We start from the raw sequence: 19305 nt of genomic DNA, 5'->3' as shown, positions 1-19305 counted from the left end.
CTTGCGGGGGGGCTCTTCAAAGCCCCCCTCCGCAGCGCTTCCTGGCCTCCTTCCCCTTCCCTCCCTCTCCCTCCCCCTGTGAGCGGCGCAGGACGGATTTCCGTCCTGCGCCTGATGGGATAGGCTTTAGCCTATCAGATGCCGGCGATCCCCGGCCAATCAGAGGCTGGGGATCACCGATCTCCTCTACAGCGCTGCTGCGCAGCAGCGCCGTATACATGTAAACACCGGGGAAGATCGCCCCCGTGTGTTTACATTTACCCTGCGAGCCGCAGATCGGCTCGCAGGGTGTTCACGGAGACACCCTCCGTGAACTGACATGGAACGGCCGTTTCCATGGAATACACTTCAGGATTCAGGGGCGTACATATACGCACCGAGAATCCGGAAGTGGTTAAACACCATGCATTTGATTACAGTACAAGTTTAACCAAGACACTACTGCAGTGTAATAATCACTGCATGAAATATGTTTTGAAACAATTTAATTTTGAAGTGATGTTAAACAAAACAAACAGCCTAGCTTCTCTGTTTATGCAATTATGTTTATTTATATTGAGAAACAAAGATGTTGACTTACATTTAACAAAACAAAACAAAGAACCCACAACTTATAAATGCAGTGACTACGGACTTTGCAGACAATGTACCATCTCAGAGCTCGCAAGAGACAGTTTTACGGGAGATAAATACTCTCATTACTTATTGTACAAGATAACTCTTCTTAAGACAGCTGGGATAGAGAGTTTTTCAGTGACAAAACCCCGTTCTGTAAAAGGCCAGACGGCGTTAATGAGAAAAACAAAGCTTGGGATTGTACAGTCTGATGAATTTGCTCTATATTACAGCTAAAAATCTGAGAAGATCTTGACCTAAGCCTTATCTACTTTCAAGATGATCTGGCCAGAGGATTTTGGAAAGAAATGATAAAGACGCATGAGTGAAGTTCTTTGATGTGAACCGGCAATACGCACGACTACCAAAATGTTTAACTGCTTCTGGACCAGCGCGGTTGAAATCTGTGTCCTGCTGGTGGCTGTGCGGCTCTGACAGGACGTAGATTTCAACATCGCCGTTACACGGCCCCACCGCTCCTGCCTATCACACCGCTCTATCCCCGCTGCAACTTACTCACTCTGCCATCAGTATGACGGCAGAGCTCTGTGAGCCAGTCAGGATTTAATTGGCTCCTGACCGCGTGATCACTGTGAGCCAATCACATTGGCTTACATTGATTGACAGGGTCAGGAGCCAATGAAAGCAGCTCCTAAGCAGGGCACAGAGCTCTGCCATCATAGCGACAGCAGAGAGAGGGGCCTGCAGGGATGGAGGAGTGGCGTAACCGGCAGGAGCGGAGGGTATTTTCGGCGATTAGTCGGGAGGCGCCGTTTTGCGATACCAGCAGTCTCTGGTCCTTAAGGGGCCAGAGACTGCCGGTACACAAGGGATTAATCTGTTACGGCCAATTTAGGATTTTTATTTTGCAGACCAGTACAAAAATTCTGTATTCAAATATTTTAAATTTTTCATATTACAGTATGAAGCAGTACCAAACTAGGCGGTGTGAGCACTGGCGCTCACCTCATCTGTGAGGTTGAGAGTCCCGGGTGCTGGCAGGGCCCCGGGGCCCCCACCTGTCATGTGCACCAGTGTTTCTATAAAAAAAGACTTATAGCTGGACAGGCAGCTGATTGGACCAATCAAAGACACAAAATCACATCCTATAAAGCCACTGGACCGGCCGGGGCTCAGGGCGGGATGAGTGGAGCGGCTGTTAGCTACAAGGAGCGTGCAGAAGTCACCAGCACACATTGGGTTGCACTACCGCAGCATAACATGCGCTGAGCTTGCGCTCCTCTCTTTAAAGGATACCCGAAGTGGCATGATGAGATAGACATGTGTATGTACAGTGCCTAGTACCCAAATAACTATGCTGTGTTCCTTTTTTTCTTTCTCTGTCTGAAAGAGTTAAATATCAGGTATGTTAGTGGCTGACTCAGTCCTGACTCAGAGAGCAAGTGACTACAGTGTGACCCTCACTGATAAGAAATTACAACTATAAAACACTTTCCTAGCAGAAAATGGCTTCTGAGAGCAGGAAAGAGGTAAAAAAGGGGAATTTCTTATCAGTGAGCGTCAAACTGTAGTCAATTCCTGTCTGAGTCAGGACTGAGTCAGCCATTTACACACCTGATATTTAACTCTTTAAGGCAGAGAAAGAAAAAAAAGAACACAGCATAGTTATTTGTGTCCTAGGCATTGTACATACACATGTCTATTTCATCATGTCACATGTCAATTCGGGTATCATTTAAGCTGCACTGCTTTAGCTTGATGGATCAAGCCCTAAGTCTGCTAGTGGCCATTTAAAATATCAGCATGGCATAAAACTCTGAGTTTGGCGTATCAGATTCCCCGTCATTAACGGCGTAGTTAATCTGGGAGCATGCTAGAGTTACTCCTCCTCAAATCATGTTTTATTATTACAACAGCTGTGATAACAAGATTTAAGTCGCATTTTATTGCCACTGTCTGCATTTTCCGCCCTTTTATAGCACGCTCATAAATTAAGCATGATTTGTAAATAGCAACAGCCTATGCCAGTTTCATTGTAAGTATTTACCATTCTTTAATGAATTGTTGGTATCGCGTATTTTCAGAATTATGTCACTATGAAAAATAAATAAATAATAAAGCAGAGGGAATTTTCAAAGTCAATCAAGTGTGATATTTGAAATAAAAATTAGAATAATTGCTAGGCATATGATACAAATAATATACACAGCTATTTCTAAGTAATGTTCTAATGTCTTTGCCTGGCGCTTAGTTAAAGGGGCACCTCAGTGAAAAAATGGAAAATGTACAATATGTGCAAACATAGACAAATAAGAAGTACTTTTTTTCCAGAGTAAAATGAGCCATAAATTACTTTTCTCCTATGTTGCTGTCACTTACAGTAGGTAGTAGAAATCTGACAGAAGCGACATGTTTTTGGACTAGTCCATCTCTTTATAGGGGATTCTCAAGGATATATTTATTTTCAAAAGCACTTAGTGAATGGCAGTTGCTCTGTTCAACTGCCAAAAAACTGTGTAGTGAGCAGGGAGGCTGGCCAGCATCATTGTTTAAATCCTTTTTCAGTAATATCTTGATAGAGAATAAAAGCCTTGAGAATTCCCTATGAAGAGATGGACTAGTCCAAAACCTTTCACTTCTGTCAGATTTCTACTACCTACTGTAAGTGACAGCAACATATGATAAAAGTAATGCATGGCTCATTTTACTCTGGGAAAAAATGTACTTCTTATTTGTATATGCTTGCACATATTTTAAATTTTACAGTTTTTAGCTGTAGTGCCCCTTTAAGCTTTGTACGTACTCGAGGCTGAACTTGGCTGAGGCCGCCAGTGTCTTAGGTGGCTTTGTGGTTAGGGTGTGGGGGATGTTTCTGGTTAAATAGAGAGTGGTGCATGAGTACACCTGCATGTGCTCCCATTTTGTTAATCTCCCTGGCGGTAATCCCGAGAGTAGATCCGGCTAGCCACGGGAGCTCAATGCAGAGTATAGTGCGCAACGGGCACTTTTATTCAACTCCCAGGGGATCCAGACATTGATAGCTGTACTCCTTCCTGTCCTCTGAGACTCTGAATCACTGTGGTGAGATCTCCAGCATCGATCTCACTACAGGGTTACAGCGTCACCCGGAGGTCGGAGGGAAAATTGCAGCAATGGAGCCCAGGAAGCAGGGGCTGCTGCAGAGACTCTGGTGGCATGTTTTTTATTTATTTTTTTTACTAATTTTAGGGTCTAAAACGTTTTAAAAAGACCCTAAAATCAGGAAATAGTTATACCACCAGGGGGGTTAATGCTCTCATATGGCAGCAAATGCACGAACAACTGTTTTCATTAAAGCGCACCTGAAGTCACAACTTCATCTCAGCTCTAAAAGATAAGCAACAGCATAATGACCTTTAAAGAAAAATAACATTCCTTTGTTACAGCTGATACAAATCCTGCATTACTTCTGCAGTGTGTCTATTTCCTGCTTTCATGTGAGCAGATATTTTGTTAGCATCCTGTGTTATTACAAATGAGCTCTCTGCCAGGAAAGTCAGCTGACACAGCTAGGGGATCAAATTACAACGTGTGCTTAGTCACAGATGAGGGGGGATTTGACAGACTAAACTCTCTAAGTACATACAGGGTGCATTCCTATATGTTTTCCTTCTGTCCAATGCAAGAGTTCGGGACCACTTTAACCACTTAATGACCGCCTAACGCCGATCGGCGGCGGCTGGTCGTAAGTGGAATTCCACATGGAAGTGGCCTTTCCATGTCAGTTCACGGAGGGTGTCTCCGTGAACAGCCTGCGAGCCGCCGATCGCGGCTCGCAAGCTAAATGTCAACACACAGAGAAGAAATCCCCGCTGTTTACATCATAAGGCGCTGCTGCGCAGCAGCGCCGTGAAGGAGATCGGCGATCCCCGGCCTCTGATTGGCCGGGGATCGTCGCAGTCTGGTAGGCTGAAGCCCATTAGAGGCGGCGCAGGACGAATCTCCATCCTGTGCCGCCCATAGCCTGCGGGAGAGGGAGGAAAGGATGGGGAGGCTGGGAATCGCTGCGGAGGGGGCTTTGAAGAGCCCCCCCCGCAAGGCACAAGTAGCCGGCGGCGATCAGACCCCCCCAGCAGGACATCCCCCAGTGGGGAAAAAAGGGGGGAAGTCTGATTGCCCTGCCTTTTACCCGATCGGTGCTGTGGGCTGGAGAGCCCACGCAGCACAGATCACCCAGAAATCCCCTGGTCCTTAAGTGGTTAAGCTACAGAGTACACAAGAGGACAGGCCGCGTACATGCAAAACAGGAGCCAGGGAAATTTGGGAACTGGAAATAGACATTAGTATAATAGTGGCAAAATGACTGATATTCTGCTATTAGGCAGTGGAATTCAGATAAAATACAGGTACGTTTTACCAAATATTTTACTATCACTAAACCTAATCTTATTCCCACATGAGCCGTCCCTCTACCGATGCCTAATCCTAATCATTTACCCCCTTCGCTAATGCCTAACCAACCCCCCACCAATGCTAACCAGAACCGATCTCTCTACCGATACCTAACCCTAACCAGACCCCTCCTGATGCCTAACCTTAACCCACTCCCCGTGGATTAACCCTAACCTACCCCACACCGATGCCTAACCCTTAAAGACTTCTGACCCTCCATGATACCTATCCCTAAGCGTAACAACAGGACATAGGGCATTTCATGTCACTCCGATACTTCCCTCTTCCAAGCTAGAAGGAGGAAGTATTGGAGTTAAATTAAACAGACCCATTCTGCCATTCTGTGCTGAAATGGTGCTGAATGCATGTGTTTGGGGTTGGAACCCAGTGGTGCTAAATTCAGACACCGACACTACCAGCTGCCTTCTGCTGGGACTTTTTTTGTTAATTTAACCTCTTTCCAATTTTTTTCCCCCTAAAAAACAAGAGCAATTTTTAAATCATGCTTCTCCCATTCATTCGCAAATGTATTACTTTCACTTTGTTAATATATGTCTGCATCTCGCTAACACCGGCTGTTATTCATTATCATGAGCACTGTGATCGGGTTTGGGAACAAGCTGTTCCCATTCACTGATCACGCAACGGCGGTGGTCTGTGGGATTGCTATGGAACAAATGGCAGCAGTGCAGCAATCGGGAGCGGCTAGGTAAATTAAGGAGTCTGCATATCCATGCCCCTGGTGTTGAAGTGAAGTTTCCAGGGTGTAGATATGTGTACCAGAAGTTGGGAACTGGTAAATACTGGTAAAGCTGGTAAGTATCAGCTCTGATTTGGGATGTTGTTGCTGGGGGATTTGCTGGTGGGGGGATATTTATGGTCTCTTATACACTGTGTCATTTTTCCTGATGAAGCTCCATTTTTAGAGTGAAACTAGTACTAGTCGAATCGACACCTTTCACCGCATGTATGTGTATATAGCTCTTTAGCACTACCTATGTGATTGCACCTAGAGTTGAGCTGAAATTTTCGAAATTTCGCATTACTAAAATTACGCATGCGAAATTTGCGATTACGATGCGAAATTAGCGTAGCGAAATTGCCATTAAAATCGTAATTGAAAATACCGTAAGCGTAATTTTCAACCCGTAATTTCGCGTTTCGTTCATGCCGTAATTTCGCATTAAACGCTACCGTAATTTCGCGTTAAACCGTAACGCTCCGTATAATATAAAAAAGCCGCCGACTTTAAGGGTTAATAGCAAAGCCCCCTTAAATGCTAAGAGCCTCAAATTTGGAGAATATATTAAGGAGATCAGGAGGAATAAGAGGAAAATTTTTTTTTTCAAAAAGACCTTATAGTTTTTGAGAAAATCGATGTTAAAGTTTCAAAGTAAAAATGTAAACATTTAAAAACCCGCCGACTTTAACGGTTAATAGCAAAGCCTGCTTAAAGTTTAGGAACACCAAATTCCTAGGGTATATTAAGGGGATCAGTGGGAATAAGAGGAAAAAATTTTTTTTCAAAAAGACCTTATAGTTTTTGAGAAAATCGATTTTTAAGTTTCAAGGGCGAAAATGTCTTTTAAATGCGGAAAATGTCAGTTTTTTTTGCACAGGTAACAATAGTGTATTATTTTCATAGATTCCCCCAAGTGGGAAGAGTTTTACTTACTTCGTTCTGAGTGTGGGAAATATAAAAAAAAAACGACGTGGGGTCCCCCCTCCCAGACCTCTTTAACCCCTTGTCCCCCATGCAGGCTGGGATAGCCAGAATGCGGAGCACCGGCCGCGTGGGGCTCCGCACCCTGACTATACCAGCCCGCATGGTCCATGGATTGGGGGGTCTCGGAAGGGGAGGGGCAGCCAAGCTTTCCCCTCCCCCTCCGAGCCCTTGTCCAATCCAAGGACAAGGGGCTCTTCTCCACCTCCGATGGGCGGTGGAGGTGGAGGCCGCGATTTCCTGGGGGGGAGGTTCATGGTGGAATCTGGGAGTCCCCTTTAAAAAGGGGTCCCCCAGATGCCCACCCCCCCTCCCAGGAGAAATGAGTATAGAGGTACTTGTTGTACCCCTTACCCATTTCCTTTAAGAGTTAAAAGTAAATAAACACACAAACACTTAGAAAAAGTATTTTAATTGAACAAAAAACATAACCACGAAAAAAGTCCTTTAATATTCTTAATTAACCATTAATACTTACCTGTCCCTTTAAATAAATGATCCCTCGAAATAGCCTCGGAAATGTTCTATCAGTTACAATGTAACAAAGTTATTACAAACAATGTAACAACTTTGTTACATTGTAACTACGCCGCACCCGACGTCACCCGCCGCTCACCCGCCGCTCACCCGCCGCACGGACCGACAGAGCTCTGAGCTATAGCTCAGAGCTCTGAGAAGCATCTTTGTATTTTGGCTCCAAGGAGCCCCATTGGTCCTTAGCAGACCAATGGGGTTCCTTTAAATCAGAAGGAACCCCATTGGTCTGCTAAGGACCAATGGGGCTCCTTGGAGCCAAAATACAAAGATGCTTCTCAGAGCTCTGAGCTATAGCTCAGAGCTCTGTCGGTCCGTGCGGCGGGTGAGCGGCGGGTGAGCGGCGGGTGAGCGGCGGGTGACGTCGGGTGCGGCGTAGTTACAATGTAACAAAGTTGTTACATTGTTTGTAATAACTTTGTTACATTGTAACTGATAGAACATTTCCGAGGCTATTTCGAGGGATCATTTATTTAAAGGGACAGGTAAGTATTAATGGTTAATTAAGAATATTAAAGGACTTTTTTCGTGGTTATGTTTTTTGTTCAATTAAAATACTTTTTCTAAGTGTTTGTGTGTTTATTTACTTTTAACTCTTAAAGGAAATGGGTAAGGGGTACAACAAGTACCTCTATACTCATTTCTCCTGGGAGGGGGGGTGGGCATCTGGGGGACCCCTTTTTAAAGGGGACTCCCAGATTCCACCATGAACCTCCCCCCCAGGAAATCGCGGCCTCCACCTCCACCGCCCATCGGAGGTGGAGAAGAGCCCCTTGTCCTTGGATTGGACAAGGGCTCGGAGGGGGAGGGGAAAGCTTGGCTGCCCCTCCCCTTCCGAGACCCCCCAATCCATGGACCATGCGGGCTGGTATAGTCAGGGTGCGGAGCCCCACGCGGCCGGTGCTCCGCATTCTGGCTATCCCAGCCTGCATGGGGGACAAGGGGTTAAAGAGGTCTGGGAGGGGGGACCCCACGTCGTTTTTTTTTTATATTTCCCACACTCAGAACGAAGTAAGTAAAACTCTTCCCACTTGGGGGAATCTATGAAAATAATACACTATTGTTACCTGTGCAAAAAAAACTGACATTTTCCGCATTTAAAAGACATTTTCGCCCTTGAAACTTAAAAATCGATTTTCTCAAAAACTATAAGGTCTTTTTGAAAAAAATTTTTTTCCTCTTATTCCCACTGATCCCCTTAATATACCCTAGGAATTTGGTGTTCCTAAACTTTAAGCAGGCTTTGCTATTAACCGTTAAAGTCGGCGGGTTTTTAAATGTTTACATTTTTACTTTGAAACTTTAACATCGATTTTCTCAAAAACTATAAGGTCTTTTTGAAAAAAAAATTTTTCCTCTTATTCCTCCTGATCTCCTTAATATATTCTCCACATTTGAGGCTCTTAGCATTTAAGGGGGCTTTGCTATTAACCCTTAAAGTCGGCGGCTTTTTTATATTATACGGAGCGTTACGGTTTAACGCGAAATTACGGTAGCGTTTAATGCGAAATTACGGCATGATACGACTGTAATGCGAAAATTACGCGAAAATTACGCTTACGCGAAATTTCGCGAAATCCTTCTTCATTACGATTATGTACTTACGACCATAATCGTAATTACACTAATTACGCGAAATTTCGCAAAATCGTAATTAGGTCATTACGCTCATCTCTAATTGCACCCATTCGTTCACCTCAGCAACTCATTTACCTTCTATGAAGGTGTTGCATTGGGTGTAGTTCTATGACTGTGGAGTGTGAGGTGATGCTGGCTTAACAGTCACACTGACTCCATGCCCTTTACACGTTAGCACAGACCTGCACACTCTGATATACCCAATTGTAATGTATATTGTGTTGAACCCTCAGTTGTCTCACATACTCTAGCTTACCTCTGCAGTGGGGATAGCTACACTCCACAGGGCACCTAATACCTCACAGTGTACATCCTGTGGGGGGATCAGCAAAGACCTCTCACTGCATATGGTAGTTGCTTTGCTTTTCTATGTATGGGAATATTACCTGTGACCTTACGGGTTATAATAAGGATTCAACACTTCTAGTTCAATCTTAAGGAACTGTGGGGGAGATTTATCAACGCATTACCGACAGTTTTTTCTTTTAAAACTGTTCTAACCAGCAGAAGAACAGTTCTGCATGATAGTAAGAAACTTCCCAAAGCCTATGTAATAGTGGCAGTTTAGGGTGGATTTCTAGAGCTACACTACAGTTAAGAAAAGTGCAAATCCATTCCTTAACTGCTGCAGATTAAGAAGTGCTCATTAGCAGTTCTAGAGATAGTGCAGGCTAGATGTGATTTGTGGGGGGCTCCTCCCCCCTCACTCAGAGCTTGCTGACAGCAGGTGTGTTGGTTACCTCAGCAACAGCAATTCCCCTCACACACTGCACTGCCTGAGAGACCTTCCTAGCTCCTTCTATTCCTTACAGTTTAAGAAGGAATCTGCATTATCTAGTGGTTTCTTAGGATGTCTGAGACAGTTCTGCACGGATTTCTAAAAACCTACTAATATTTTGTCTCAGACACTCTTGATAAATCTGGCCCTGTGTGCCCAGTTAGGTCTGAGTATATTATTGACCTGACGAGCATAAAGTGATCTAATGTGATTTACCTGTACCAACTTTTAATTAGTTTGCAAATACCAGTTTATGGCAGCAGTTTGGTGCTTTTTTTACCTTATAAACATTGTGACACATTATGTCTACAGTCTTCTTCCCTACCGTTTCTTGGATTTGCACTTATGTAAAGCTGCTCTCTCTACAACAGATTGCAGATACACCATAAAACCTATTTCAGCATTTGTCTTTTCTATCCCCACATCTCTAAATGGCTGTTGATTTGTAACAGTCTACTGTTCCAGTCTTGCGGTGCATTTTTCACTAAAGCCTTCCCCTCCGATGTCCTCCTCCTCAATTCTGTTTGAAAATCCAGTTAAAGTTAATGTTGTGATGGATGAACATAAAGGGACAATCTCTAAATGACAATGAAAGTAAATAATACAAAAATACAATTGCTTTCAAGGGTAACGCCGAGAGATCAAAAGAAATGGTTGACAAGCCAAGTGAAAATCTAAAGGAACAGGCAGATTACCATTGAAATCAAAGCAAGATAAGAGTGTTAGCATTAATATTACATGCAGTGAATGGAGCAAGCGCTGAGCACCAATACAAAATTACTGTCTTTCCCTTACGTCTAGGATAAAAATTGCCCGTGATATCAAAAGGACATTGTACACTACACCAATCATTTCTTTATGCACACTACAATAAACAATACAAAATGATGTAACGTCTCTGGTATCCAGATAAAGTCTTTCCTTGTTTGTTTGTTTGTTGTTTGGGGGGTTGTGCCATTTTTTTCACACAGTTGACCAGGCTGAAAGTCGGTGTCATTATTTAAAGTGGTCTAACACCCAGCATTTCAACTTTGCTTTAAAAGATTGCTTACAGCTTAGAAACTATTATGCCAGATTTTTTTTTTTTAGCAGAAATTCGCTGAATAGATTAAACATGACATTTTAGTGATGCATTTAGCTAGAAATCCTCCTCCGTGCTGAGGTTTAGATACAAATGTATCTATTTACAATGTAAATAAACAAACACCTCTCTGAGAGAGCACAGAGGGCTTCCCAGACAGGCTTTTCAGAGGTCTATTTGCATTCCAAACAAATATACATTTGTATCTAAACCTCAGCATGGATGCGGATTTCTAGCTAAATGCAAAACTAAAATGTCATGTTTAACCCATTCAGTAAATTTTTGCTTAAAAAAATCTGGCATAATAGTTTCTAAGCTGTAAGCAATCTTTTAAAGCAAAGTTGTAATGCTGGGTGTTAGACTGCATTAAGCCTCTATTTGAATCCTTAGTTTGATTAGTCAGAACTCCTGTTGAGTCAATGCTGCCTACACTCTTATGGTGTCAGTCTGGCTGGCACTGATTAATATGTTGAAGTCTATGAAAGCTTAGCAGAGATAAGAATTGGAGTTCATGTCCGGTGGCGGAACTACAATTCATGGGGCCCCCAGTAAAACTTTAATAGGGCCTCCTCAATGTTACCACCCCTTCCCTTGCCTCCCCTTGGTGCCCTTCAAGGCCTTCGGGCCCATCTCACAAGGGTAATAAAACAAGTGTGGCCATCGTGATCTTCACACCCATAACAAGTGAAGCTACAAATCACCTGATCAGAGGTATAGTCCTTTATCAAAGGAAGTGAAGGTTAGTGGTTGGGTCCCCAAAACAGCTCTGGGCCCCTTGCAATAACATGGGCTGCTCCCCTCTAGTTACGCCCCTTTTCATGTTTATGAAGAGGGGAGGTGGATAGTAAGTGACCCATTTTTTGGTGTTTCGTTTCTTGGTAGGAAAGCAATAGCATTAAGGACAGGGTTTCAACTCAAACAAATTGGGCAATTGTCAAAAAGCTCCAATAGCTTCCAAGGCAGACTAGAGATCTTCTTCATCCCCCTCCTCCCCAGCACCCCATTTGAATGCAGCAGTTGAAAGTAATGGGTTGATGGAACCAGCTAAATTGTTGGGTTTTATTTTGTCCCTTTCTTTCGTGTCCATCTTCCTCTGTTGCCAGGTGTTGAGTGAAGAAGATAAAAACAAAAGAAGAAACTGTCTGCACTAATACATGCATGAGACCACACAATGGCCTTGATTCACTAAACCCTTTTAACTGATATCACGGCCGTGCTAGCGTTCTGCGAGCATTATAACGCGCATAACGTTTTTCGCGTAAACACAAATTTTTCCTCAAAAACGTCCCCGTTTTAGCGCAGAAATTTGTGTTTGCGTGCGAAAAAGGTTCCGCACGTTATAACGCATGCAAAACGTTAGCACGGCCGTGATATCAGTTTTCACGGTTTAGTGAATCAAGCCCTATGATTGTTGTTCTTGGCTCCATTTCACCTTAAATTGCAGTACGCACAACCAGAAGACCATTTTTGTAAAGATCGTTGGGTCGCAGTCCTGTAATTACTGGTACTCAATATATTCAATTTGTTGGAAGGGTTTGCTTGCTGACATCTGAAATTGGACGTATTCTTTCACTCTCACTTTTGAGTTCTCCATGCCTACAGGAACTATAGCAGGATAGCATTATGCCACTCCCTCAAGCAACAGGACTGGAGGAGGGAGGGTGTAAGTGATGGTCGGTGGCAGACAGAGAGTGACTCTACTCTCCAGAGAGTTATGAGTCCAGGCAGAAGGGAGGGCAGTAGGCAGCCAGCCCAGCAGCTAGGCCTGTGTCTGTCACAATCTGAGCACCATCATGAAATTTACTGCTCTTTCTTTTGATATATGTAAGTTTACACTACCGATAGGTTGATACATATTATATCATTTACTGCATTTAAACATATACTTTTTTCCTATCGTAACTTAATCAATTTTCTCCAAAACTACAAGATCTTTTTTAAAAGTTTTTTTTATTTTCATCTTGTTCGTCACTCTCCTCCTTAACATGCCCTGCAAATTTGATGTTTCTAGCACATACAGGGGCTTGGCTATTAACCACTAAATGTCGTCGGCCATTGACTTTAATGTAAAAAATGGGAACACAAACTTTTGACAAAAAAGCTTGCATAAAATGCGAACGGCGAACAGCCAAAGTTCGTCAGGAACTGTCCACCAGTGAACTATTCGGGCCATCACTATTTAAAGGGACTCCGAGCAGTGCAGAAACTATGGAAAGATGCATATCATTTTAAAGCTCTCTTTCTCCTCTTTCCAATGATATATAAACCACCACTCTACGCCTTTTAGTTTTCTTTATTTTCGCGATTGAAATTGCCGCGGCCGCGATTTCAATCGCGAAAATAAAGAAAACTAAAAGGCGTAGGGCAACGATGTAGGTGTTGCCAGAAAGAGGAGAAAGAGAGCTTTAAAATGATATCCATCTTTCCATAGTTACATTGTATTACATAGGCCAACTTTTTCTGCTGAATGGAGCTGCTGACACTGGGGAAAGTGTCGTCCTGTGTAATACAAGTAACTATGGAAAGATGGATATCATTTTAAAGCTCTCTTTCTCCTCTTTCTGGCGACACCTAAATCGTCGCTCTACGCCTTTTAGTTTTCTTTATTTTCGTGATTGAAATCGCGGCCGCTGCAATTTCAATCGTAAAAATAGCAAAAACTAAAAGGCGTAGGGCGGCGGTTTATATATCATTGGAAAGAGGAGAAAGAGTGCTTTAAAATGATATGCATCTTTCCATAGTTTCTGCACTGCTCGGAGTCCCTTTAAATGACAATGAGTGTCTAAAAATAAACCTAATTCCTGCTAATATTTACAACTTTGTGTTTTGTTCATTGCTAATAAATTAGAATGAGATCACCTTGAGTCATCTTCTCTGTGAGCACAAGGGTAAAGAAAAAAAACTGAAAAAAATAAAGATTATACCTTGAGTCATGTTATTCATTTACAGCCCAAGCGATTCTGAGCGATGATATTACCCCTTTGGCCCGATAATAATTTAATAAGACAGGCGCTTTAAATCTCCAAGTCACGGCCGTCTGCCTGTTAAAAGTGAGGAAATGTGTCTCTGCATTGTCAATTCTTCGGTGGTGGCATCATCACCGCTATGTGTCATAAATAATGCCGTGAACTTTTTATGTTTTGGGTCATAATTGTATGAATGACGCCTCGTGTTCACCAGCTGTTGCTGTCCCCCCTGTGGTCTCCACCTTTACAATCTGCCCTAAAGGCAATGAAATGTTAAAATGTGTGCTAAACACTAGCTGTTAGACACATTAAATGTGACTAAACAACTTAACCTCGCATCACAGTAGCAGGTGTTGCGGTGGGATTTAACGTTAACTTACAATTTTCAGCCACCGGAGGGGGAATTTTCCACAATACACATCTAGTAAAGCTATTCATGGGGAAAAACAGGCTGTATAGGCATGATAAAGCTACACATAGACATCAGATTATCAATGTTCAATCTGACTGTTCATAGTTGGGCTGGAAAATGCTCTTATATCTGTAGAGGGCTTTCTCTGGTTCCCTGGTAGGTTCTGCTCAAATGAATCAAAATTCTAGTTTGACTTCTGCTTGGTAAAGGGCTTATTAATGAAATGGTGATAGATTGCCCTGCCTTTCATTGCTACTGATGTCTTTTTGAAATATACAATGAGTATGTATAGCACAGCCGCGGCATGAATTAGGCACACAGGTGTTGCCGAAAGAAAAAATATTGGTAATTTAGTATGTAGTTGAACAAATCAACTACAGGTTTGTACTCAGGGGTGGGAGATATGCACAAACATTACACAGCATTGTGAGACAAAAGGTAAAGAGAGCCTTGGCCAAAAGGTCGCACAGTCTAAAGGTTTAAGGGAAAGGACACTACGTAAGGGGAATCTGTGCATGAGATGGTAGAAATGGTGGTCAGAGGGCAAAGTGTCTTAGGTAGGAAAGGATAATTGCCTGAAGAGGTCAGTTTTCAGATTGTGACCTAAAAAGGGTGAGTGTGAGTGAGGGGCAAATGTATTGAGGGATGGTGTTCCAGAAAAGGGGAGAGCATCAAGAGAAGTCTTGTAAGCGGGAGCGAGAAGAGGTGACCAAGCAGGAGGACAGGAGAATATTGTGAAGGGAGCGAAGATTGCGTGTAGGATAGCATAATTTGTAGCCGATCCGCTACTGTAATACAAACCTATATAGTATCCGATCAGGTACCTATGTAGCCAATCAGTTACTACTCCTTCATTGGGCACCCAATTCTCTGTCTGGGTGCCCATTTACCAGTACTCAGCACTGGCATCAACTAGACAGCTCCTGACCTGCTCACCTAAATCACCTGCTTCTATAGCGACTTCAGCCTAACTGGATGAGTATGCACAACCAGTGTAATTTTGGAGAGTGCTCCACCAGTTTGTTACTAAATGAGGCACGTGTAGTATCATTTTATCTGGGACGAGTTGTAGAATACATGTTGGTGTGTTTTAAAGCTTGGACCCACGTTGAATGAGAAATGGGTGGGGACAAACTCAATCCAACGTTAAAATTAATTTTCAAAATTATAATCAAACTTGGGAAAGTATTAGTAGAGCTACAAAATACATATGGGGTAACATTTTAACCGTGATAAATAGTAGAATAGATTTTAGGGTGGTTTAGGGTTAAGGGTTATGTCTTGTGTATTATCTTTAGTAACAAACTGAATCATGAGCAATACAAATGTTTTATAGTCTGTACCAAAACCAAGACTTGTAAAATGAAAACAAAGTGAAAGAATATAAAAGAAAATAACTATATTGTTACCTTAGGACCTTGGCTTTTTAAATATGTATGTCATGAGGGTATGTTACTGTTATTTTTGCAAATAAGGTTTTGTAATCATCGATAGTGTACAATGAGAAAGCAAAAAACACAAAACAGAAAAAAGACGCCTTTATTTCCAAATACAATATTGTCACCATACATTGTACTAAGAACATAATCTAAATTTGTAATAACCAGGATGGATAAGCAAATAAAATTTATAGGGTTAACTTATAGTTAGCGCTGTTTATTGTAAAGCTATAATGGATGTAAATGGAGAAATACTGTGTTTTTTCCCCTTATTCTACCTTTAAAATGCATAGGAAAATAAGGTAATTACTAAACAAAAATATTACTCACTAAAAGCCTAATTTGTCCTGAAAAAAACAATACATAGATCATTTAGGTGTGATAAGTAGTAATAAAGTTATTGGTAAATGAATAGGAGCAGCGCTGATATGTAAAAATTGCTCTCGTCTTGAAGTGGATATAGAGCAACGCTGCATTGTCCAACATTGTTACTCCTCTAGCTGCCAGTTCCTGATGGGCTGAATTGAGTCACATCGTGTTGCAAACATCCTATTAGCTGTCTAACCAGTCAGAGAATGGGAGAATATTCCACAACCTGGTGGTTGCTACAGAGAGGCTTAATTCTAGTTTGGTATTCCAATTTTGGGCATTTTTTTTTGCATCAAAGTCTATGGTTCCAACTTTCTGGATTGATTGCAAAGCCCCTAAACGTATTTAGGTCATCAAATTTCCTATTTATGTTATACCTATTTCAAAAGGAATATGTACACCTGGGGTGTACAGATCCAGATTCCACAATGTCTCAGCCACCTGGACCCTGTGGTTAGGGTAGGGAGGTTGGATGCTAGAAAAAAACTAAATCTTACTAAAAAAGTAAGGTGACCTTTTCATAATTTTTTTGGTGGCAGTGGCCATGCTTAGATGTGTAATAAGACTTTTTTGTGCTTGCAAGGTAACCGGACCGCAGGTCAAACGCACACGTGGAGTTTTAAACTCTGCCATTTGTCTTCATTAAATTGCAGGCACTCAACGGCCAGCAAATGGGAGGCTGAACTGCCCGACAAGCGCACAATTCAGCCATCCACCTGAAAGACACCTAATGTCAGGGCTGTTACTAAGGGGGAGCAGCTCCTGCAACGGGGGGGGGGGTGAGGGCAGAGATGTGTTGGGGTCCTGACTACTAACCTTCCCTTTCTCTGATATTCCAGATCAGGTGTTTTTTTGTGGCTACACATGTTATGGGTGTGAAGATCCTGACAGCCACACTTGTTTTATGACCCTTGTGAGATGGGCCTCCAGGCTGTGAGGATCACCAAGGGAGGAAGGGGGGATCGGGGGCAAGGGAAAGGTTATGAACATTAACCACTTAAGCCCGAAGGGTTGAAATTTTTTTACATCCGAGCAACTTTCACCCCCCATTCATTTGCCAATAACTTTATCACTACTCATCACAATTAATTGATCTATATCTTGTTTTTTCCGCCACCAATTAGGCTTTCTGTGGGTGGTATATTTTGCTAAGAGCCACTTTACTGTAAATGCATTTTAACAGGAAGAATAAGAAAAAAATAGAAAAAATTCATTATTTCTCAGTTTTCAGCCATTATAGCTTTAAAATAATACATGCCTCCATAATTAAAACTCACGTATTGTATTTGCCCATATGCCCCGGGTATTTCACCGTTAAAATTATGTCCCTATCACAATGTATGGCGACAATATTTTATTTGGAAATAAAGGTGCATTTTTTCCGTTTTGCATCCATCACTGTTTAGAAGCCCATAATTTATTAAATCATATTGATATACTCCTTTGACATGAATATTTAAAAAGTTCAGACCCTTAGGTAACTATTTATGTTTTTTTTTTTTATTATTATTGTAATTTTTTTTTTTTTATTTAAACTTGTATGTGGGTATTTTTTGGTGTCGGAGGTAAACAGGGTTTTTTTTAATATATTTATAGGTTTATTCTTAAAACTTTTTTTTTTGGGTGTAATTTGCTATTTGGCCACAAGATAGCCAGAATCAAAAAGTCCTGGGAGCGATCGATCTTGCTCCCAGGCAGAAGAAAGGAGACCAGAGCTCAGAAAAGCCGCAGCGTCTGAAGAGACGCTGTCGGCTTTTCTCCGGGGGGGTCCGATCAGCGAAAGGGATTTATAATCCCTTTCACTGATCGGTGGGCTAGCGGCCAGCAGCAGGGGTGTGCACGGGGGGGCCTGCGGGCGCGCGCGCGACCCGCGGGAGTGCGCACAGCCCAACTGGACGAGAAATCTCGTCCAGTTGGGCTTAAGTGGTTAAGGGGTCCCCATCAAAGTTTTTCTGGGGGACCCTATGATCAGAGATGGCTGAAGATAATGTTTCATTCAATTTTTTGAGTGAAAAGTCCATAAAATACTTATTTTGTTATTGTTTGTGATTTTTTTGTGGTAAAAATTGTTGCGGTAAAAATACTTTTTTTCGTTGTTGTGCTTTTCATAATTATTCACAGTAAAAATATAGATTTTATTTATTTATTTTTTTTGCATTTTCATGGTAAAAATATAGATTTTTGAGTTTTTGCAAAGACTGCAAAAATGTTACATTTAAAAGCTATTTTTCACACAATTTTTTTTCCTCGAAATCGAAAATAGCATTTTCAATGCAAAAATTTGCAAGCAACACTGCCTATGATGTGTAGTTATGCCTCTGTTTAATATTATTTCCTACCTACTAATCAAAGATGATGGATGCTAAAAACAATAATAATAACCACCATCATCATCATCATTATCATTTAGAAATGTGAATTGGCAAACATGTAGCGAAGCAGCATCACTTACTGCAGTGAATTGGGTTTTTTTCTATTTTTCTAAACAGGTCTCCATCAGGCCTGGTGCACACATGGCAGAACCGCTTGTGGAGCAGAAAATGCTGCAATTTATGCAGCAATGTTAGTCTAAGGGACGCAGTAGTACCAGCGTTGCATTTGCAATTTACAATAAGTGTTCTGTAGACGCTTGTAGTGTTGCATAATATGCAGGCTGGCTGCCAAAATGTACACAATGAAAGTCTATGGTAACACATATGCATTGCGTTTTCAATGCATTTTTTATTGCGTTTTTCATTAAAAATTAAAGATCTCTGACTTATTTCTGCTCCCTGTTGTCTTCCTATTGATTTGCATAGATGTAAATGTAAAAACACATACAAAACTGTATTAGCGAACCGCAAACTCAATTGAACGCACACAAAATGCTTGAAAAACGCATCTGTGCGGAAAAGAAAGCAAAATGCAAATGCACTAAAAACGCATTAAACATGCATTACACTAATGCAAACGCACCTGTTGAAAATGCTGGATTTTCACACTAGGGGCTTGATTCACAAAGCGGTGCTAACCTACTTAGCACGCCTAAAGACTTTGGGCGTGCTAACCAGGGTGCTAAGTAGGTAAGCGCTGTTTTTTTAAATCAGATCGCACAGCGCGGTGCCATGAAAATGGCGCACCTGATGCAACCTTATAGGGGCATCGGGTGCTCCATTTTCTTGCGCACAATGCGCGACTTTGCGCGCAAGTGTTAAGTATCAAGGGGCTTTTTACAAGCGTGCTAACACTTAGCACTGCTTTGTGAATCAAGCCCATTGTCTTATGTGAACCTAGCCGCAGTAATATTTGTCGAGTAGAAAGAATCTCAAGTTTGTTTTTTTTTACTTTTGACGAATAATAATTAACAGTTATAAATAGA

This window comes from Hyperolius riggenbachi, chromosome 3, assembly GCF_040937935.1.
Source record: "Hyperolius riggenbachi isolate aHypRig1 chromosome 3, aHypRig1.pri, whole genome shotgun sequence".
Classification (NCBI taxonomy): domain Eukaryota; kingdom Metazoa; phylum Chordata; class Amphibia; order Anura; family Hyperoliidae; genus Hyperolius; species Hyperolius riggenbachi.
The sequence above is the reverse complement of the archived record's forward strand: the minus strand, read 5'-3'. Positions refer to the sequence as shown.